Consider the following 24,897-nt stretch of genomic DNA (forward strand, 5'->3'; position numbering starts at 1 on the left):
CGATAAGAGAGTAATACACATTTGTATATATATAAACGCAAATAAATGATGAAATAATAAAATAGAAACTTAAAATAACTAGTGCGTTGCTCTGTTCCCATCGACTGAATAGGTTTACTAGGCGTCACCCGGAGAATATTTACCGCCCTAATTTTGAAAGGAAACAACAAAAGCAATAAACAAATAATACATATTTTGAAAACAATAACAAAACAATACAATACAATGTTGATTTACATGCAATTCAGATTATAAACATCCTGACAAATATTATAATAGAATATAAATACGAGTTAGTTTGTTACGTTACCTCGTACTAAAGAGTTATATCTTTAATACGTGATGAAACTGTGTCCAACATCACATATATATATATAGATGACGGTAGCCATTTTCCATCAGATGAGCCAATAGTGTGATTACCATTCACTGTCAGAGAATGTCTGAAGGTGTCATATACAAAAGTCCTATTCAAAGAGGGAACAGTATCTTCAGAAGTCAAAAGGGGTCCCCCCCTTTAATAATATATTTTAGTAAATAAAATATAAAGTGCTAGTTAAGTTTACCATTTGATTTGTTGCATGCTGATACAAAAGTATATTATATTTTATTACCTCGCCGCGCCCTATGCCGGACCTGGCGTGCTCGACCCTAAATCCGCCCCTGCTACAAACTAGTATTCCATAGACTATAAGAAGCCAGACTACATATTATTATGTATGTAGAGGCACAAACCAGTACTACGAACATAAACTGGCGCCAACCTGTGTTGAAAAGTCACTTCATTATATTTTGTCGATCCGCTGGTGATTGTACTATATGTAATTTTTTTATATGAAACTTTTTCCTTATGTTCATTTATGTAGAACAGACTAGAGGAGAAAACTGAAAAATACGTAAAGATTGACAGAAAGATTGTTTTAGAACCGTAATATTTAATTCGCTTTCTATAAAGGCAACTTTAGTATTATTATTTACAAAATTGAAGGTTATATTTTTATATGAAACAGATTTATTATAATTTACTGGTGTTTATGTAAACTGATTTGCGCACCTTCTTAGGCGTTTATTGTATTTTTTTTAATATTTGTGTTTCACCATCAGCGAGCGTAGTTTCTCTTCGACTTAAAAATATAATATAAATATAGTCCTTTAAGAAACCTTAGTCGGTAAAAGATTACAAGGAAAAACAGAAAATAAATGTAAAAGTTGACAGAAACGTTGGTTTAGAAGCGTAATATTTTCTCGTACTTAAATTCACTTTGTATTCTTGTAGTCTTCTACACAAAGTGTTCGCAGGTGTGCAGTGAGTTTAATGTAGAGAAATGAATAAAATAAGAATAGAATATTTCAGTAATCTATTCAGTTGACGTCAGTTACAAGTAATGGAAAATAAAAAATCGTGTTCCGAGATGTTTCATTGACGCAATATCTTCCAAGTTATAAAAAACACAAATATTGAACTACTGGCTGTAACTTTTTACTTTGTCGGCGTGAATAAGGATAAAACCGCGAAAAATAATAATCGTTTGACAATAATAACTAATTTCATTGTAATTTGTTTAACCAGTGTGAACTAGTGAAACTAATAGCAACACCTTACAAGTTAATATAATCTGTACTCGTACTACATGCTATTTTAGAATTTCTAATATACTAAGAACTAAGCTAAAACTGTTTTTCGGTGCTTCGGGAAATTTTCTATAAGTGCACTCGTCTCGTAAAGAAGTATCCACTGCTGTACTTCTATGGGATCAAACCCTAAGCTGTACCTCTTTTACCTTTTATTATAATCGTAGATTCCATGCAGATTACACTGACTGGACCTAAAACCTACTTACAGCAATTCTAGTCAGGCCAAGTTTTTTTTAGAAATTGTTGAGATGTATATATAAAAAAATATAGTAGTAGTTTTAATATAACAGTTAAAGCTTATTCCTTTTTAAAAACGGCTTTTAAAAAGGAATAAGCTTTAACTGTTCAAAATTCATAGAATTAATTTTGTATTTCTATATCTCCACTGTATTATATATTAGTGTGGATTCTATTATAATTGGTATTACGAGTGTATTAAGTGACTGAAACTGGTGACTGACTTTCTTTTTGACTTTAAATGAAAAATTACGCATGAATATTTCATTTTACCTTGACATAAATAAAGAACTGAGCAGATTTTAATTAAATTTAACGTGAATATAGATTGTATTAAATGTCGCAAACCGGTATTGTTTATCTATAATACAATTCGCTACCAATAGTTATTTTCCAGTGAATGAATCAGTTTTAAAGTTAAAAGTATGTTATTATCAGCAACTGCAACTGCGGTATGCAAACAATCCTGTACACGGATAATATTTCTCGAAACGTGATCATTTTTCAAAAGTTTCAAGTTGGAATTTCCCGTTATCAGCACCATTACTATATCGTAAACACAACATGCGGCTAACAACACGTATGCTCATTTAACAGTAGCGTGTCATAATTGACAGCTATTTTATTTTATTATTTGCCACCTAGTTGTATATTAATTATCTAAAATGTCTCCATTAGAGCCGCCCCGGTGGTCCAGTGGAGATGCACACCGCAGTACTTGAGATGGTCGTTGGTTTATTGCAGGTTGCGATAACGGTTATTATGATTATAATTTAAAATGCAGGTTAGATAGAGAATATAATTTTTTCTATTGGGTTGTCTGGTCTGGGCTATTGTCAAGTGCCTGTAGCACCTGTAGCACTGTGACCTACATAGATCTATTGTGCTCGCCCTTTTCAAAGTTACTATCTAGAGCCGTCAGGGGCAAGAATCGAAGGATATTCTTAGGAGCGATGGTTTTTATCTCCTCGGGAAAGATTGTAAACTTTCCAAAGGAGATATTAAGTTTATGCTTGAATGGGCTACAACCACATGGGATGTGCAGTGGCGTGTCCTCTTCAGTTTGGCAGACAGAGAGTATCATACTCTGGAATCACTTTTGTTTCCTTCATATAATATATATTATATGTCATTCAATACTGCATATATTTGGACGAGTGCACTTGTTATTTGTTTGTCGCTATGATCGATCGATTCATGTCATTCTAATTATATTAACTATTACGACTCGCCGCGGTTACTATTAACTGAAACATTCCAGACAATAAAACTATGGAAAGATACGAGACATGGAGGCAATAAAGAATGAATCATCAGAAGGCCGCCCCACTCTATAATTATAATATAATACATTGTGCTCGTTCGTATATATTGGACGGTGCATCTGTCAACACGGCCTGCATACATTACTCAGTTTGCATACATGTCGAAATTCCCCGTTAAATATTATCATTCACATGTTAATTGGAAAAATGTAAAAATAAATTAAGATGTTTGGGCAATCTAAACTAATATTAGGTTTCAGTCGAGCAGCGATTCCATGTTTTGTTTGCGATGTACACACGAGGAATACTTAATATGTTTTAAATATTCTTTCGCCCGTATATAAGTTACGTTATGAACTATTGACTTATATGTATAGTAGTTTTATTAGAAAACAACTACTACTGTACACGCGACTTCGTCCGCGTGGAATTTAACTTTATTTTTCTAAAATAAAAGTAGCCTACGTTACTCCTTATTACATCAGCTACCTGCCAATAAACGTCCCGTAAAAATAGGTCCAGCCATTTCAGAGATTAGCTGGAACACACATACAGACAGGAAAAAATGGTAAAAAATGTTATTTTGGTGTATATACTGCATTTATTTTCATATGCAGGTAGTAAAAAACGGTAATTTCAATGTTACAAACAGACACTCTAATTTTATTTATATATGTAATAGATTAAGGGACTATAAAAGTCGAAATCTTTGGTATTGTATTAAGAAAATTGTTATTATATTTAAAGAACTGCTGTCCATTGAAATTTAAAGTTATACAAAACCTATTATTATCTTCATCGAATTCTTAAATACTACACTGTACTGCAGGTACGTAATTGAAAGAAGTTAATATTTTTTGTTACACAATCAAAACTATTATCAATTATTTTATCCAAATAGCAATGGACTCATAATTATTAATATTGAGTAGAGATTATTGAACCTTCAGATTAAATAGTCGTATTTCAATACTAGCCGACACGTGCACACACACGGCCCGCCTCATGCAAGGACCCTGATTTTACAATATTTTTCATTGAAGTTCCGCACCTCGACTACTACTACATGTAACACATATATACTAAAACAATTTATCATTTCGAATCACTAGTTTGTCTCACAAATGAGAGAATCAATTTCAACACATACAAAATCTTCATTTTTATAATTAGTGATATTTATTTAGTGGATTTATTTCTTATTACCGTTGGTGATAAAAATAAACTACTATTTCTAAGATATCTATACTTTACTATTGTTAATATTTGTCAAAAATGCTACTATAATTGTAAACACGAAAGTTTGTGAGTATGGATGAGTAGATGTATGGAAGGATGGATGTTACTCTTTCGTGCAAAAACTACTGAACGGATTTTGATTAAACTTTACAGTAATACAGCCCATATATCAGAATAATATATCTCACGTGAGTAAACCGCGGGCACAGGTAGTAACCTATAAATTTTCTTTTTTATTACGCATTACGGTACACTCGTATTGGATTCTTGCAATACAAAATCGAGTGATTGCGTCTGTTCTTGAATTGTTACCAGATTGCCTTGGTTTTGTTTTTAAATCGCGTATAAAATATTCGCATCATAGACAGCCGTGCAACTACGCGACGTATACACTTACTGGCTGTATTTATACACTAGCTGAGCGCACGACTTCGTACGCCTATATTTGTTTCTTTATAATGCACGCGGTATAAAATAAACAAAACATTTTTAGTGAAATTTACTACAACATATTAATGAAAATCTAATAGGAATCGGTGAAGCCGTTTCTGAGATTGATTGACAAGCGCACATATGTACATACAGATACAATTTTAAACAAGGTTTTGAGTTGTGCTACAGTGATAAAATTCCCCAGTAATAGTTTTTGCAATAATCTTTCATGTACATTGTTACTATATGATACTATATGTGTAAATATACATATATATAGCGGCCGTACCTCGGTCCTTGACTAAGTCCTTGTCATAAAAGTAAATAACCGCCTCGTGAGAATCATTCAGAAGATTTCACATGTTGCTTTCACCAACTTTTGCCGACTTATTTCACAAACCATCCAACTATACGGAACTCGTAAGCATCGTTAAAAAATCCACAGCGAGCCGTTCAAATATTTAGAAATGTGGTCGAAGGCCGCGGATGCTCGCCGCGACCTTGTCGTTCAGATAAAACAATTTCATTCGTCATTAATACCAAACTTAGCATTATAACATAGTTTAGGAAACGTTTAGGAAACGATACGTAGCGTTCTTTAAAGAGATACCGGAGTAGTGCTCCCGGCACGGTGTTAACCATAGAGAGAAAAATAATCTTTATTCAAATAAACTTAATTCTTTTCTACCGCTCATTCGGAACGCAGACTCATCACAAGAAGAATGAGCAAGAAACTCGTGTGTTGCTGTTTTAAAAAAAGTTTGTTTTAAGTACATAAACAAGGATTAGGCATGCGGCAAACAACATAGAAACCGCTACGCACTTAAGTGTTTGTAAGATTAATCTCTGTTCAATCTAATAAAAGTCCCGTAAAAATCGGAGCAGCCATTTCAGAGATTAGTAATGAACCATATATGTAGTAAAAAACGGTTATTTCAATATTACAAACAGACACTGCAATTTTATTTGTAGGTATTGATGTGTCTGTTATCGTTACACTACCATACTATGTAAAATAATATTTTTGAGTTTAAATAAAGAAATCTATACATGTAAATAAAATAGAAGTGTCTGTTTGTAATATTGAAATAACCGATTTTTACTACATGCATATGAATATAAATACGGTACATACGCCTAGATAACATTGTTTACAATTTTTGTCTGTCTGTCTATCTGTGTTTGTTCTGGCTAAGCTATGAAGTGGCTAGACCGATTTTAACGGGACTTTTTTTAGCAGGTAGCTGATGTAATAAGCTTTACTTTTATTCCACGTGGACGAAGTCGCGGGAAGTTAGTATTGAATATAATTATTTGCCGCCAGCCGCTGGTGGTTATTTAATTTTGTTTTAAAAACAATCGGCACGTGGTCGCGGACAATGGTTGTGGCGGTCGGTGTGGTCGACTCACAGTCACGGTGACCACATGATTTCTATCTCATTTCATTAACAATGGTCAATAATTTACGGTGCATCTGTTTATACAATAAAATTACCGGCCATAAATTATGTACGAGTATGTAGAGCCAAGCAAACGGCAACACCAACATTATAGCTTACAACATTGTAATGAAAACAGTGAATTAGATTTGCATATACACGCACGTACATATTATGATATTGCCGATACATCTGATCACAAACAAACATATATATATATATATATATATATATATATATCTTCACACTATATCAGAGCTTGTGTCCTGTGTACTACATACATAATATATATAGAAAATATACAGACAATACAAACAATCGTAGTAAGAATAGTAATGTTAGTACTGTGAGAGGAATCGAACCCGCGACCATTGAAGCAAAAGATGTATTAAACCGCTGAACCACCGAGGCCAAGGCAATACAACTTACTTGCATTTATTATAAGAAAAACAAATAACATGAGTAAAATATGTTAGCAACTTGCCCCAGCTTCATATACATATGTATAATTTTTTAAGATCTCTATTTATATGTATATGTTGTAGCTACTGTTATTAATAATATATCTTTATGTAGGCCTAATAATGTTTTAAAACAGTTTACGTTATTTTCTTTTATTTATTCAATACAAACAAAGGTAAATCTAAATTTTCCTCCTCATTCATATGTGTCTAGATATGAAATAATATTTCTAAGAACAAACAATTTGCGCGTTATCTAACAATATCATTGTCGTTATCACATCCCGTCACCTTGTTACTGCCGCTGTCCGCAGCCAGTCGACGTAGTCGTGTACGCTCATCAAGATATTCCTCTGAGGTAATTGCTCTTAACGATGCCAGATATCGCGGCCCGTTCGATACTCTGCCTCTTGAACTAATGACTTACACGCTACAGTTTATCTCTGTTCTGATGCGGCTGTGGCACACGTTTCATTATTTACACACGTATCACCTTGACATTTATTATTTATTGCACTACAAGTATATAACAATGTATATAGCTACTTTACACTGTAATACACTTATTACTAGCTGAATATTCAAGTTTCTATACCTGTCCCTCGAGGAAAGATCTTCCAGACAACGTTAGAGTAGAGAAGAAAACAAAATAATAGACAAACGTATCTAAACACGAAACTAATATAGTATCATCGGCATCAATTAATATCTAAATAAAGTTATTAAATTAATATCTCTTATTTAAAATATTACTTGAGAAATTGTGAAGACACTTTTTCAATATATCCTTTCATTTCTTCATTCGTACAATCAAAAGTGGTTTATAAATAACTAGTTACTCGTCCCGGCTTCACTCGGGTGTTCTGTTCTCTTGAATCCCCTATCTATTAAAAAAACCCGCTTCAAAATCGGTTGCGTAGTTTTAAAGATTTAAACATATATAGGGACAGACAGCGACTTTATTTTATACTATGTAATGATTATACTTGTGCTTTGTTTTTACCTTCCATTCTATTGAAGACGCTGTTCACTTGATTGTTATTTCACAATTAAATTTAACAATAATTACGCACAATTACTGCCATATTAAAACTTAATACATACAAACATATGTATATATATATATATTTAGTAGCCCGTTGATGTCTTTTTGTCAAGTTATTTTTTGTAGCGACTTATTCTCAAGATGTGCGTAAAAAATATTGTACGTAGTAAAAAAGATGACACGTTACACGTTACAGATGACGTCAGAGTTCGGACCGACCGCGACCCTCGCGCTAATGCAAATAAATATACAATTTGTATACTGACTTAGCGTCGGCCATACGTTGGCTTTTACGAATTACAATATTTTAGTCTAATCTATGTACATGTTGTGAGTAACTGATATCCACAAATATATATGTATGTATATGTTCCAATATCTATATATGATAATATCTATATAATACTGATAACAAATATGTGTCACTGATTACCATGTTCAGTATTAATACATAGATATTATAACTATATACGCTTTTTATTGCCATCGACTAGTATAAGCCTACAACTACAGCAACGCTCTTGTCGGTGGAGCTCTTGCCACTTTCTACGATCTTCCATCATACTCTTCAAGCCTTTGATGTAGCTGTGCCTTGGTCTTCCTCTCCCCCTCTTTCCCTCAATAATTAGTTTTAAAAATCATCGTACCGTATCAAGTGCTCTAACATTTTGCCTCTTCTTAAGCCTACAACAATGTATTAATATAAAAATTCTGATTTTATTTTTAGAACTGCTTTAATCGTTTCATAATACTTTTTTTTATAACTACTGACATTCCTATCAAAGATGATCATTATTTAAATTCGATGTTTATATAACTAGATTTTGAACATGATGTATTTGAGAATATTAAATATTTTTTTTTGTAATAATTTAATTAAAATATATATTTTATTATGTTAATGAAGAAATAATCTATTAATTCATTGTAAGCTAAATATTATTTAGATGGAATCTCTTATAAAAACACATAAAAATTGTGGAAGGTTGGTTAACGAAATGAAGTGTTTGATTTATTAATCTCATCCACTTTGAAATAGGTCGTAATTGTTAGAAAAAAAACTCCTGTAGAAACGATTTAGAGTGGGCTACTGATTATAATAAAGTGTAGGCCCAGTGAGAACACAAGTGGCTGCTCGTACTTGGCGCGCGACATCAAGAAAGCCAATCAGCTGAGTTTGCAGCTGCGTGTCCGTTGGTTTTTTGCGCCGAAATGTTCTACAATCGAACAAACATGGGTTTATTTGAAGGCACACTGTTCGTCGAATTTAATGTTATTTGGGTCTTTGACCTCAAAAGTTCCTTCAAGACGCCGCAACATGCTCTCAGTGATTGACATCCGCAGTGGTGAGGTTTGCGAGTCGATTGAATACCTATTGTCATACACAATTATTAATACGACAAATAATATATTTCTTTTTTTTATTTTTAAACAACGACTATCGATACAATGTTCTTACGAGTATCGATAATTCAGCGCAAATATACAAACGATTTGTTGATTATATGTTTCGACTCACAAATATAATTGCATTCATTAAATTCAAAGTTAAAATATATAAAGGCGCTTCATCTTATGTATGATTCGGGGTGACGAACAAGTATATATAAATGTAAAAAAACTTTTATTTTTAAATTATTATAATAATAAACATAACTTATACATAGTCCTATTCAATACTACCAACCAATGGGTGTCGGTGGAAATATTGATAAAATTGTATTTCTGATATTACCAACTTCACCTTCTTTGTCACTTCAGTATCATAATAAATACTATAAAATACACGTATTTGTTATTTGTTATTTGTCATACGTATTTGTTTTGCTGCACTATCACAAAAAGCTCATTTAAAACGAGTTCAACTCGTAGCGTGTCGTAGCGTATCTTTTTTTTCGTATTCCAAGAATTCGTGGTACAAGTGTGGCGGATCTGTTGAACGACCGAATCAATTAATGAATCCCAACAATTTATAATTATGGCGTCATCCCAACAACAACCACTTATAAAGGCGCGCTCACACTGACCCGCTCTCTGTCTACTCATACATCCATACTATATACTATTGACATCGAACTACCGAAATATTATGTTATAAACATTGATCTATTTCATAGATCATAATATTTGGAGTCTTGAATGAGTTATCATCGTTATTGGTGACTTAACATAGATAAAAATATCAACTAACACCTAAACATCAATGTTAAAACATCTACATTTTTTATCGATCACTTCTAAGTTTCAATAAACATTGAAATTAATACAATCCATTTCTGAAACATAATCTTTAAATGGTATTAAATTAATCGCTTACGGCTTGCCTGTTCGCTTAGATCTCTTCAACTGTGCAACGGATTTTATATAGTTATTGGCAATAGAGAGAGTAATTCAAGAGGAAGGTTTATATGTGTAATACATTTACAAGCGTGCGAAGCCGGGGCGAGTAGCTAGTCAAGAATAAACCAAATCAACCGATAGTTATGTAAGTGAATTGTTTCACTAAGCCCACAATATGGTATTAATAACATAGATGAGTATAAAAATGGGCGAGACGGCGCGGCGCCGCGGCGCAGACTGATGCCATTCAATATATTGTTGTCTGTCATAATCTTTATTCGACACTAAAAGGTTCTCTATACAAATATATATAATTAAATTCTTAATAGAATATACTATCTAAATATGAAATATATAACTATATGGCCAGTACGACAGCAATACCATATGGTAATGGATAGAGTCATAGTAAGGATTTTGTTCTCTTTATATATTTAGGAGCTTAGAAACACAGTAGTGAACATGTTACCTCCGTGTTGGCTTCTTAATTACAGTAGTTACATACTTTTATATTAAATTTACTGTAAAGACAACTCTTGCCTACAAATTTATAAATTAGTACAGACTGTGTCAAGTTACTTAGTATAAGATAATGTTTATACTCGGTAACGTTTGAGTTTGCGGAAAGTGTAGGTCCATTGCACCTGTTCTTATGTATGCATAATATAAACACAGGTCGTTGGTTCGATGACACGCCAGGTGACGTATGAAAATCATATGTTGTATTAGTTTAAGTGACGTATCAGTATCGAGTCATTCCCATTATAAAAACGTTCTTTGAGTTCAATTATCCATGAGAAAATGTTCGATTGTATTTCAAGCTTGGATCTTAGGACGCGACTGGCTGCTCTGATTCTTGTAGATAAATATAAACTTATTTATAAAATTACGTGCTCCCGGTGAGTATATATATACAGTATAATACTAATGTACACACCAGGAATAAACTTACGAAATACATATATTAATAGTAATAATAACAACAATAGAGAAATATATATATATATAGAAAACAACAACTATATAAATTACAATAATACTCTAATACTGAGACTCCACAATATTTGTTACCGCTCTGTGAAACTCTGGGGCAGTACAGTTAAATATGTAAAGTGGATCAATTACAGATACCTCACGAAGCGGACGGAGTGCTCTTGGGATTGGTGCATGATCAGCATATAGTTCTGCATCGGGGCAGGGCAAATATTCTATGTTTATCAATTTTTGGGACATGTAAGCTGATCAGACCCTAGTGACAGTGATCTGTAGGATAAGAGGGATGATAGCATAGTCCTCCGCAGTGGATGGAGTCGATCAACGTCTGAACGTGATAATGTGTACTACGTAGAGCTGTAGAGTAGAGTTCATGTATACAGCCATCAGGCGAGCCGTCAGCTTTTTTGCTTACTTTGATCACTTGTGGCGTATTCATGAGAAATGGGTGGATACTCCACTGCATTCTTCATGAACACGCCACAGTGGGCTAACCGAGCGTTGAGGAAAGAATTGTAATTCGTCACTTCACTAGTCCCCTACATTTGTATGCCGTTAGTGCAAACGAGATTATTATTTGGAATGTCCGAAACATAAATAAACAAATAAATATATCACCAACGCCAGCGTGAACCGAGCTTAAGTTGTTGGTACAAAAAACAGCCGACTGGAAGTAGTCAGTATCTCAAGTAAGTGATCTCTTAAAGAATAATGCTATATACCTAATTGTCTTCTGTTCGTGTCACTAGTAGTTATATATATATAACTATAAGTGAAGCTCAATTCATTTGAAATATACACGTACTAGCCATTACCAGTAGGTTCGTCTGCGTTTTATTATATTATTGTAAACATGTACAACATTTATTTGAAAAGAATACGAGCTGAGTTTCTTGTCAGTTCTTCTCATCTCGAAATCATTCCAAACTGATGGTAGATTTGACATATCATAAGAGTCTGTTATAGACCTACAGGAATAATGATATTTTGAAATTTGATTTTTTTTAATGTCTTAGGGATAGAGTCTATTTTTAACTCATTTTTTTAATCTGTACAGCCGTGCAGTCGTAGTTTTGTATTTATATTATTAGTATATATACAGAGTTATATACATACATATTTAAGTTTGCGTTGAATGTTGAAGACCCAGGTGATACAACGGCTTAGCACATTGCCTTACTTCCTAAGGTCGCCGGTTCAATTTTCGCACAATACAAACATTTGCATTCATGAGTATGATTGTTTGTATAGGTGTAACGTTTTCTGTAGAATAACATTATATTTAGTTCTTTTAGTTGTTTAATACGCGTAGTACAAGATCTTAATTCGGAACAGGACGGCGTTGTGTGAACTCTCCTGGGCTTATATTATTATTACACAATATATACTGTTATTTCATTTGTCAAACGTAGATAGATATATAAGTTACTAGCTACTCGCCCCGACTTTGCACAGCTGTACAGGTATTATATATATAAACCTACCTCTAGAATCACTCTATCTATTAAAAACGACCGCTTCAAAATCAGTTGCGTAGTTTTAAACAATTCGCCGTAGAAATAACGTACATTTATAACCTGTTTACTTATTTTCTACTTGCTACCCGCCCAGGCTTCGTACGGGTGTACATGTACATATAATACATATAAACCTTCCTCTTGAATCACTCAACCTGTTGCTAACAACTGCATTAAAATCCGTTGCATAGTTTAAAAGGTCTAGCGAACAGACACCGGAAGCGACTCCACTTTATTCTATGTAAATAATACATGAATTAAGACTAGATACATTTATTCTTAGAACTAGTAATATTGTATACAAGTTATAACAAAGGCTTCGTTCGTATGCTGATGATGTTAGAACAAGTAGTGATGGTTGGCCATTTCATGTTCAGGATTCATGTGAAACGTGGCGGAAGTAAGTAACACCATTATTAAAATTACTGTAAAAAAAAAAGTTTACACTTGACTAGAACAATAATGCTCGTGTGGGGTGAGACCTGTACCCTACAGCTAAACGGTAATATTTACGGCTTGGTATGTAAAAAACGACTGATAAGTAGTACAGTCAGCTGCACCATTACGTAGTATGTATGCTTAAATCTTTAAAACTGTGCAACGGATTTTGAAACGTTTTTTTTAAATAGGTAGAGTGATTCGAGAGGAATGTTTATATATATAATACATGTATACCCATGCGAAACCGGGGCGAGTAGCTAGTATAGTATATATTATAATAAAGCCATCTTGATCAAAATTTTTTTATGTTAAACTAAAAAAGATATTACACATAAAATATAAGAAAAAAAACATACGAATTACAAATTAAGAACAATTTATTGAGGTTGATTGAAAAAAGTCCAATCAGTTGCATAACATATTTACGTAGCCAACTGTACAGACAATTTACGTACACGTGTTTGCGAAATTATGTGAACGGAGTAAATTATGTTTACTCGGGGTTCTGTCTGTTTACACAGCCTATTATTTAACACAATGTACAACTAAATGAACCAGTGTACATACACAATACATATCTATTTGTAACACACACACACACACACACACACACACAGTGGTAGTGGCATTAACGAGTACGATACGGTACGGTTTACGATATCTCCATTACTCTATGGAAATCACATGGCGATGACCTTCAGTCATATTTTTAAATATTGTGATGATTTGTACATGTTAATGAGCACAATATAATATAATATATAAATATATATATATATATATTATATTCATTCCACACTTTTGTTTTGCTTAGATACAATAATTGATATTACATCAGTATGTTTTTATTACATAAAATATTAAGATGAATGATTTTACTACTTATATTTGCGAAATGATAGATTTCAATGTATTAATAATACAGTATCGGCACTTTTTATATAGAGTGAACTGAACTTGAGCATAAATCTTTATTAGAATTGATATAAAGATACGTTGTATCACAAGAGCGGAATATTGTAGCAGTTGTGTGTATAAATTTTCATCCTTTATTTTACCCTCTGCCTCCTCTCTCTCATTTCCTCTCATCGGAAAATTTAAAAAAAGCAGACAATGTGCGGTAAAAAAGTAGTAATTTACAATAATGTCAATTTAAATTGAAGATTTTGTAATGCAGTAAAAAAGTAATCAAAACAATCGGCCGGTTTATTTTTAGACATGTTTTTGCACCAGAATCTTGGTGTCAGTTGTAGGTTTGCACATTTTTTTTTAATTTGATGATGTCAATGGGTGTTGGAGTCGTTGGCGCGTACTCGTGGCAGTGAGGTATCTATTTCTGTAATGTTCGACTATTTATAAAGTAATTTACCTCGACACCTTTCGTGCAGCAGCGTGTACAAAAAATGCAAACAATAGATGTCTGAACACATCGGTCGTAGTTATGGCAGCCACCGGGCAAAAAACAGAAGACATCTTTGAGAATCCGCTAATACTTGTCAACGTAATGTGGCCACTGAGCATACTTTGAACCGACAAAATACAAATACTTTATTGTCGATTCCATTATTCTGCGAAGTACTAAAATATATTAGTGGTGTTTGTTAATATAGACAGGCATTACCGACTGTGCCGTGCATATCTAACACTAAAATAAAGTCAAAAGTTTTATAAGTAAACCATTCGATGGCTGTTGACAATATTTGACATGAAGATAGTATAGTACACTATCTTGTAAGGGGTGAAATAGTGCATAAAAGTTAGTATAGTGCAGTTGCACTCAAGAGCTGTGTATGACTAACTTTGGTTCTATACCTATTTGGGTCTAGCTGTACTAATTTGGAAATAACTGAAATGTATTTTAGTTCGGTTGCATTGTGTATGCACATATATACCTATATTAAGTAGGAGCAAGTTGTCGAGTATTACTTTTGTTTCTTTTACTGGTTATGACTCGCCGGGTGGGTCTTAAAAACTTCCCACCACTTCAGTTATCCATTTAGCTGCATTCCCTACTAGCCAACCTTTGGTAAAAACAGGAATTCACGAATGCGGTACTTACTAATTGCAGTTATTTATTGCAACGGCCTAAAGATAAATATATGTATACGTAACTGATCGAATACGAGCTGTTACTCTGTTAGTCTAATGACTATGACTGCTACGGTAACAAACAGACAGACAGATACTCTTTGTCGGTTGTAATATTATAATAGATTGTCAATATAAAACGATGAAATAAGATAGATGTATTAGTTACTAGACTTCCCACGGATGCATTACAAACCTTTGAGTTTCTCGGCTTGTTCTGTACTATAACAATCATTTATTATATAGATATATTTATAAACCTTCTTCTTGAAACTCTCTGTCTATTGCTGAAAGCTGCGTCAACTACGTTGCATAACTTATATAATATTTATATATATATATATATATAATCAAACAGACAGGGGCTGAGACTTTAGTATAAAATAAATCGTATTATTTATGAATGATAATGTTGTACCGGCAATATAGTATTACAGCGACCACCACAGTGTACCGCAACGTTCAGTACACGCGTATTAATATTGATTGTATCATGAACTTGTAAAAACCCATTTGAATTGCATACCACACTGTTTTTTATCAATCAAAAAGGTTTGCAATGCAAAAAACAAGGTACTTTGTACTGTGATAAAGTCATAATGACGGAGGGCATTTTGAAAATGTGCGTTTGGGACTCAGGTTTGGGGACGTAAGGTCATGGACAATTTAGCCCCTTGTCGAGTCCTTTAATTAAAGTACTGCTGAATAGAATAGTAAACTATTAAAAGTTAACCTTCGTTTTCTCGTGAGACGGCAAATTGCATGCAAGAATAGTACTTGTAAATGTAAATGTAAAATGGACTCCATTCTCCACAATGGGTCGTTGTGCGTGTAGGGCCAGTCTACTACAGTGGCCAGCCAAGCTCCTCCCAAAAGCGCAGAAGTCTCCTGGTGTCTTCACAGGCTTCACGGAGCGACCTCACCGTTCCGAGGATTTGTTTTCGTAGTGTGGCCTTTAAAAAAGTGAAAGAAAGGTACTTTAAAAAAGTGTACTTTCTTATTACAATTAATTATATTTATCGGTCGGTTGTTAATTTAGTGACTTTGTAACGGATCGGTGGACTGATTGTGATAAAAAAACATATTAATATGCAGCTACCAACTATGGTAACGATAATAAGACAAAGTATATATCGCAACGGAATTACTGTAGCAGGTCAAAGATAAAAATATTAGTTGGTTGTCAATTGAGTGGGTGACCGAGTTGATTTGTTGCTATTATTGCCAATTGACTTGTCTATTTGTATCTATATTAGTATTACTAAGTCACGTTCACGAGCATGATGCACCATGCTACAATCATAATAATAATTTCTGCTTTCCGTTTTCAACTCATAATTACAATTGTAGTTGTTTTTGGTTGGTGATGTTTTTCAGTGATTTATTAATTTGTGATATCTTTAAAAGAATATAAATAAATAATAATAGTAACTCAGAACATTTTAAACAACGCCCTATATTCCCAAAGTGAGCTGAACTTATGCAGTGTATAATAAACAACTGTTGTTTTATTATACACTAGCTACTCGGCCCGACTTGCACGGGTGTACATGTATTATATATATATATATATATATATATATATATATATAAACCTTCCTCTTGAATCACTCTATCTATTTAAAAAATCACTTCAGAATCCGTTGCGTAGTTTTAAAATTTTAAGTATACATAGGGACGGACAGACATCGACAGCGACTTTGTTTTATACTATGTAGTGATATATATTGTAAAAACTATATAATATTATTGTTTATTATGTATTTACAAATGTATATATACGAGTATATAGTTATTTATTATTTATATAGAAATTGTTAGTGTTTTATAATTGTTTATTAATAATTGTTTTCATTAATTCCCGTGGTTTGCTGAAACAATCGCTATTTGTAGCCGGATGTTAGGCGTCGTGTGTATGGATGTGCTCCGAAAACAATGCCATAAATCCGGTATATTGGTAAATATTTCACTTAATTAACTAAATAATACTGACTAAGAACAAATTATAAACGTAAATAACGACCTCTGTTCTTTGAATATAAGAAGCATAGGTAAATTTTATAATCTTATCTTATCTTCAAAAATGCATTGTGCATGAAATCAATATTTCTACTATACTAACAAATCCGTAGGTATACGAGTGTTAAAAAACAAATCTTGTAATCTTTTTAAAACTTGATACTTTCATCCGTAAAATATATATTAGATCAATTATTATTAATGAGAGTTGTGAAATCAAGTCTAAATATTAGATAAATGTTTTGACTAATTATTATTTCTATGTTAGGTGCTATTCGAGATATACGGAAGTTTGTGAGTGTATATGTGATATGTTATATCCAGTACTAGTTATTCCCCTTTATCGAAGAGCGCTATATCCCTGTAGGAGTGGAACTGCAACGAAAAGGCTTTATATAATCATTGGAGTGTACCACCAGCTGTAACATCCAGTATAGATGTCCAATTAGACAAACAGCATTCAATGTTTGTTTTGAATTAATACTGATAACAACTCTATCTACGTTTTCCTACTACTCATAGACGACACTTTATCCTTTTTTTAAGAAATTTTATAGATTTTATTCTCCGTAACGTTATTTTCTTGAAATTAATAACCTTAAGACATCTTAATAAGAATTTTATACAAATAAACGGTGTTAAACAGAATATGTGTTAAAAACAAATGTACATTTATGCATTGGTATAATTTATATTTCTATCGCCTACCGGTTCATTAGACTTAAGGTTGTAGTAGCCAAGTGTAGATTGACTATAAATAGAAATAAAGTTATGCAGCTACACGCGCAGGTAACTCGGTGAAGTCTCTAAAAATAAAGCCTGCCGCGGCGCCGCGGCGTCCGAGTTAACGCCATCTAAGTGAACAAGACATTTAAGTGAACGTACTCGTACACCTCCACAGGACAGTGAGTTATACACATTTTGAACTTAGATATTTCAATAATTAGATATACACTAAAGACCTTAGATAAGTTTAAATAATATTACTTTAAAACTTATCTAAGGTTTTTCGAGTTCTCATTTCGTGTACAGTCTTATAGTAATGATGATATTATTCTAGTGATGGTATTATTATAAATTATGAACTTGTTTAGATATTTTTTATGTATTTAACATTCGAATAAGCTAATCACCGACTGATACTATTTGCATGAAGCCTAAAAAGAATCATTTTGACGTCCGTGATATCTGTCATCGAATTCTTTTCCTGACTACTATGTTGTTTTGCCTTTAGTTTAAACCAAAACAGATTTATCTCCGCACTCTAGTCCATACTTTATAAAATTAAACGAAGTATTTTATTGGCGTTATAAAATAGCTTTGAAGAGGCAACAATTTTGAATATAATTCCAAGACCATTGCCATTTATCTTGGCAAAGGTTACCGCGGGCACGTTTCGCTAATTAATACGAGAACTTTATTTGTTCAAATTGCATTTTGTAACGCTGTGAGAACGAGTGGTGTGATCACGTGCCGACGGCTCCTCAGATGCACTGCACATTGTCAGCTGACCGTGTGCTGCGTATCATAAAAATTTCCGCAATCCTCCATCACATGTTAAAAGCGTTTAATTGATAAGCCCCAGTTTGTACTTGACTTCAATATACGCCAAGGTTTGCGATTTAATATTACAATTACCGTCACACGCACATATATATATATATACCATTATACATATAGAGTTGCCAACCGTCCTGTTTTCCCAGGACATGTCCTAGTTTTTGAAGTATCCTGGGAAGTCCTCAATAGTTATTTGTCAGCGTGCTGGGTTTTTAAAATATGCGCGCCTCTTAATACACTCAATAAAAAGTATTTCATAAAATTATACTGTAGATAACCTGATTATATTAATTACTTGAATTTTACTACATATTCATATAACTATTGCAACACTATTACCGTGTTTTGTTTTTAAACTGGGTAGTCCTGGTTTTGTTAATTTGGGCTTGGCAACCCTATACGTAATATATATACATTCACGCCGGTAATCCCGTTATAGAGTAGTCAGAAGCACCTATATTTAAATTCAACTTGCAACATTAAGTGCGTTCAATATATTCGCCTTCTATGCCACCGACTTTGATCAGCCACACGGTCATTTGGTAAAGCCAAATTCAAAGTTTTTGTGATGTAGGTTAGTTTAGAACTCACGACCTTCCGGGTCAATAACTCTGATTTGTTTAACAGCTACGGCGCGACGCTCTTACGTGGATTGTAGAGATTTTAATTTAAAGGACCATTCCCTTAAAATATCTGCCTAAATAAAATACCTGCTGCTAAAATACTGTATTCATTTATTTTATTATTTACTGTTTGTCTCCAATTTTATTGTCTAAATTGTTGTAATACTTTAAAATTTCTAATCTATTCGTGAATATGGAAATATTACTAATACATATGTTAGTGGACATAAATGATTTAATTCTACGTTAACATATTATAAAAAATAACAGAATTCTAAAATGGATAAATGTCAGTATGTGCGTATTGAGGAAATAAACGCTATCTCCCGTCGCGTCGCGTCGTGTGCTTTTAAGCGTAGCGAATTTTTTTGTATATAATATTTTATATGTGAAATACAATAGAGACACTGTATAAATAAATAATATAATATAAATGTAGAATTTGTTTAAATCTTCTACTTCTTCCTCTTGGCTCTCCTAACTTTTCCGCGCCAGACCAGTCTGTACTGGGTTGTCGGGTCGGGCGATTTTTCCGTAGCTACAAGCATGCTCATACCACCAGGTGGCTGGAGGACGTCCTCTACCTCTTTTGCGTTCAGAATTCATTTAAATAAATGACTAAAATTTCAAATCTGACTTGTAAGCTGCGTTTTGTAAACTAAACCGCACTCGTATAGAAGACAGTGATGTAGTAAAATTAAAAACATCCGCTTCTTAGTGGCTAGATATGTTTATAGTTTCTGTTTGATTGTCACCTTTACAGTGCTAAAAGGTTAAACGTAGCTACGTTTAGACATTTGACAACATGTATATTGGTCAAAAAGCTTCAATCGATGTAATTTACCTTCTCAGCCTGTTAAACGTACTTCAACACTCTATCTTTACTAATCTTCTCATCACTAAACTATTAACGTAGCTTACGTATAGCTTTTTAGTACTGTAAAGGGTACCCTTTACAGTACTAAAAGGCTAAACAGACAGATTCACTTGTTTTACATTAGTATCGAGTTTTAAGAACTATGATGCTACTTTTTTATATATTCACTGGTACTGTTACGATTTTGTGCTAATTGCAGTAAAAAAGTTAGGTCTATGGCACTGTTTTATTAACAAGGTCATATTTTATTGTCAGTTTTTTTTTTACTTTGGGAAATAGAACCGGCTCCGAAATGTTTTGTTGTATTTTTTCGATCCGGGTTACATCATCTATTCAGAAAATATTATTACCATCAACGTTCAGTCGCCTCGCATGAAGAATTAATTAAAAATGATCAACTTTTTGATGTGCTGAGATAACAGAAATATGGTTTTCCTTATTTACAACTTATTTAAAATTGTCACGCGAATTTATTTATAACTTGATTGTTTAAACTTATAACTTGATTTGATGATTCTCTCTAATCTTTTCCTGGTTGATAGTAAATATAAATATGAAATTGAGTATATGTCTGCCACTATTATTACCTTTTCACGACTGAACGGCTGAACGAATTCAAAAAAATTTTGACATGAAGATAGACTGTGCACAGAGGACGGACAATAGCTGTCTTTTATGCTATAAAGTATCTACATGGGGGTGAATATTTGTGCAGACGAAGTCACATGTAACACCTAATATAGATATATATATATACGTATAATAAAAATAAATTATTAAGATATCATGAAAGTCTAATATTGAAATGTCTCGTTTCGCGGAACTTTGTAGATACGTATGAATGTTTTTAAAACTTACAGCTCAGTATTTGAAAACATCCTTAATATGGTCAAAAACAATTAAAAAGAATAAATTAATGCAGTTGTTTTTCTTGTAATTCTTCCTTATAGCGAACTCGAGAGAAATCATGTAAATAATATTGTAAACTAGTTGATTCTCTAAACATTTAATTTATATTATAAGATCCGTATGAAATATACTCGAAAAATATATAAAATTCAATAGATAATGGATTAAAATATGTATTGAATAGAAAATATATAATATTACGGACGAGATCTCATTGATGTCGTTTACTTCAGAGGTTCTACTGTTTAATGTATGAAGATTTTTTTATATGCAATTTAAACACAACATTGAGACATTAGAGAGCTTGACTTAATCGACGTGGGAGCTGGAACATGTGCCGTGTTTTGGGACAATTACTATTATTATTATTAGACTAGTGTTGCCTGCGGACTTTGTATGCGTGTAGATTTTGTATAATACCTTTCTTTAGTATATTTATTGACTATTCTGTCAATAATTTCATCCCTATTCTTCGAATCGTTTTCAACTTCAAACTTAACGCACACATTACACAGACAAATACACAATTTCCGCTACGTCTCAATATTATTATATATATTTATATATATAGAAAGAAAACAAAGATGTATATAAGGAATGGACCATTGCTTGCTGTGCGGATCCGCTTCTTGATGCAAAAGCGAGTATGGCTGTGCGGTGTGTGAGTGTTGCACTAAATGGTGGGTGTTGGTGGTGTGCAGCTCCCGAGGGCTGGCCTGCCACTCGCCGGGACCCCGCCACGCGCCCGCGGGGCTCCACCGCTGTCTCCACCGCAATAACAACGTAGTATGTATTGCCTTCTCTGTTACTTGTATCGGTCACACGCTCTATACCGCCGCCTGCTTCACATCACCCACGACACATCCCATCATATATAGCTTTCTATCTGGTATATAGTTTGTCTTTATAATATCAGCATAGACTATTGACTGAACCTGGCGTCGCACATGTTTTATTACAAACAAAATATGTCCACCTAAAATTAATTGATTTATCGTTGATATACATTTATATCATTGATAAATATTTTCAATTGTATTTAAAAAACGGTTCTGTTATACTTGATTTGTTTGAGTTAACGCAAGAGTAAAATTAATGTTTATGTACTGCCTCGTGTACTGGCCCGCTATGTTTTGAAGTCATTGGTCTACAGTACATAAACCCATTGTCCTACTACCAATATATCTTAAAGGAAACCATTTCATTATATATGTTATTATATATGATACTGCAAAACATCAACTTCGAACATTGGAATTACAGACGGCAAATTACTTACTAATAACTTATTGTTTAACATACTACCAACCATTCATATAGTGCAATTTGAACAGACATACAGCCCTGAAATATATTAATCTTTATATATCAGTACACAGTATAGAACAAAGTCGTGGTCGCTGTCTGTCCATCCCTATGTATGCTTAAATCTTTAAAACTACGCAACGGATTTTGAAGCGGTTTTTTATTAGATAGAGTAATTCTAGAGGCAGGTTTATATGTATAACACATGTGCGTTGTAAAATATAACAAGCCGAGAAATTCAAATATACTGTACGCATCTATGTGAAGCCATCGAAGTCGCTAGTGTTAAAATAAAACAACGTTGTAATAGTACAATATTATCTTTACCTACGTGTTTTATCTTTGTTTCGTCCCTACGACATATATTTTATGAACTGATATTAAAATTACTTACAAACAATAGCAATTTGGATTTTCTGTAACACTGCTGTAACATTGTTGAAATATATAAATAAATTCTGAGCCCGCTATTGGTTCTTTTCTAACTTTTTTGTTTATAAACCTAATATAGAACAAACACAACATTTTAAGTGAAGATTATCAGAATACATTTGTGAAAACTGCATCCAAATCGAATAAGCACTTTCTAAGATTAGGGCGCACAGAAATAGACAAAAATCTAATAATCACTGTTTGGGGGACTTACGTCCTCTAATAATAGTTTTAGTTATGTATCTATCCTGTACAATACAATACAATTTTTCTATATATATTCATCATATACTCGTATATATTCCACTATTACTACTAACCGCTAGACGGCCGAGGTGTCCACCACGAGTTACTTGTAAATATATAACGGTAAACAAACAATATGTAAGGGGCACAGTATCGAGAGCAGCGATTGTAATCTGTAACTGACTTATTGAATCTAGCACAAATGCTCACTATACCAACGTACGCTTATCCGTGTCGGCTGCACTGTTTGTCAAATGTTTGTGTCAAACGGAACACGCCGACGACACGGCAGTGGTGTAGTAGTGTAGTAGACTACCAGCTCCGCCTGAAGCTTCACTATAAAGTCAGGGAACTCATCTCGAAGGTTTCCACAACTACCGCACGGAGTGCCACATGTCTTTGCTAGCAAGGGACTTAGTCGTATAGTGATTACCACACCGCCTTACTCCCAGTGGTCGCTGGTTCACTGTACAAACATTTCTATTCATAAATTTGTATATTATTTACATACTAGTTACTCGTCCCGGCTTCACCCGGGTGTAAATTTATTATATATACAAACCTTCCTCTAGAATCACTCTATCTATTAAAGATTTAAGCATACATAGGGACAGACAGCGAATTATACTATGTAGTGATGATGATGATTTACAATAAACAAATTATTTAAGCATTTCTGTGAGTTGTTTAGTTGTTTAGTATCCACAGGACGAGGTCTTGCTTAGTATATAACTTATATAGGCTTGTGTTAATTTCTCTGGTTAAGTTAATAGTAACTAGACGAGCGCATCAGTGTCCGTTAGTACCGAGCCCCTCGCTCCAATGTTTGTAGTCATACAAATCTCTCCGTCACTTTACCTTAACCCTGCCGATCGATCCCCCCTCCAAGCGATCCCCCGTCCAATTCAAACGGGAATCGATATTACGACGGCCTGAGCCGAGGTTCGAACCCCTAGCGATGCCCTCAGACTAAAGTCGTATCCGTCAGGCGGGAGTCGGCCTTCAGCCGCTCCATAAGTCCTTCCTTTGGTTTGGAGTGCCATTTGCACTCGCCTTCTATCGTCCGGTGGAGCTGTAAAGGCCAGCTGCGGCCAACAGCATTAGAGTAGTCCGAAAAAAACCTTTACCTTATACCAGCTCTCTTGTGATTGTTTCACGGATACTTTCTACGGAGCGAGGTCAGGCTATCGTCGGCTGGCGACAGCGACCTTCAGACATCCACTCTATCGATGTTTCTAATTTCGTTCACACAAAAAAAGTAAATCGGACTTCATTTTTGTTTTGTATTTCGTGCAATACAAATACTCTTTTGAAAATTGTTAATAGAATTGTATTTAGTACCGGCAACGCTCACGTGACACCCCTAGTGTTTCAGACGTACGCAGGCTACGGTAACCGTTTACCATCGCCGCCGTATGCCTGTTTGCCACCTACGTAGTGTGAATTTTTTTTTTGTAATAATAGACACTATCATTATTATATGCAACTCTATATGCAACGGAGGTTGGTTTGTCCGTCTTTTTATATAAAAAAAAAGACTTCTAATTGACCCTATTCTTTTTAAAATTAATATTAAACATCAATAATTTTTCTACACTACCAAGCAGTGTAGAAATAATTACAATAGGATAGAAGTAATATTTATTCGAATATAAGCACTTTTAGAAAAGGAAAGTACGTATATTTTTTTTATTCAATCGCTCATTCGTTTATTTTAGAGGAGAAACGATGGCGACCGCGGCAATATTCGAATGGCATGAAAAATAACTATCTATTGCAAAAATTATCACAAAT

The 24,897-nt window shown here is 33.6% G+C and overlaps 1 protein-coding gene across 1 annotated transcript in view; it reads left to right on the top strand.

Moving 5' to 3' along the window:
- Positions 1–24,897, top strand: part of LOC131855718 (UNC93-like protein) — a gene marked incomplete at its 3' end in the record, with an annotated part of 102,326 nt that overhangs the window by 47,485 nt on the left and 29,944 nt on the right. The window contains exon 2 of the mRNA XM_059207017.1: positions 21,822–21,906. The remainder of the gene's footprint in view (positions 1–21,821; positions 21,907–24,897) is intronic.

This window comes from Achroia grisella, unplaced genomic scaffold (genome assembly GCF_030625045.1).
Source record: "Achroia grisella isolate CSIRO2021 unplaced genomic scaffold, CSIRO_AGI_Agris_v1 utg1470, whole genome shotgun sequence".
In the NCBI taxonomy this organism is placed as follows: Eukaryota; Metazoa; Arthropoda; class Insecta; order Lepidoptera; family Pyralidae; genus Achroia; species Achroia grisella.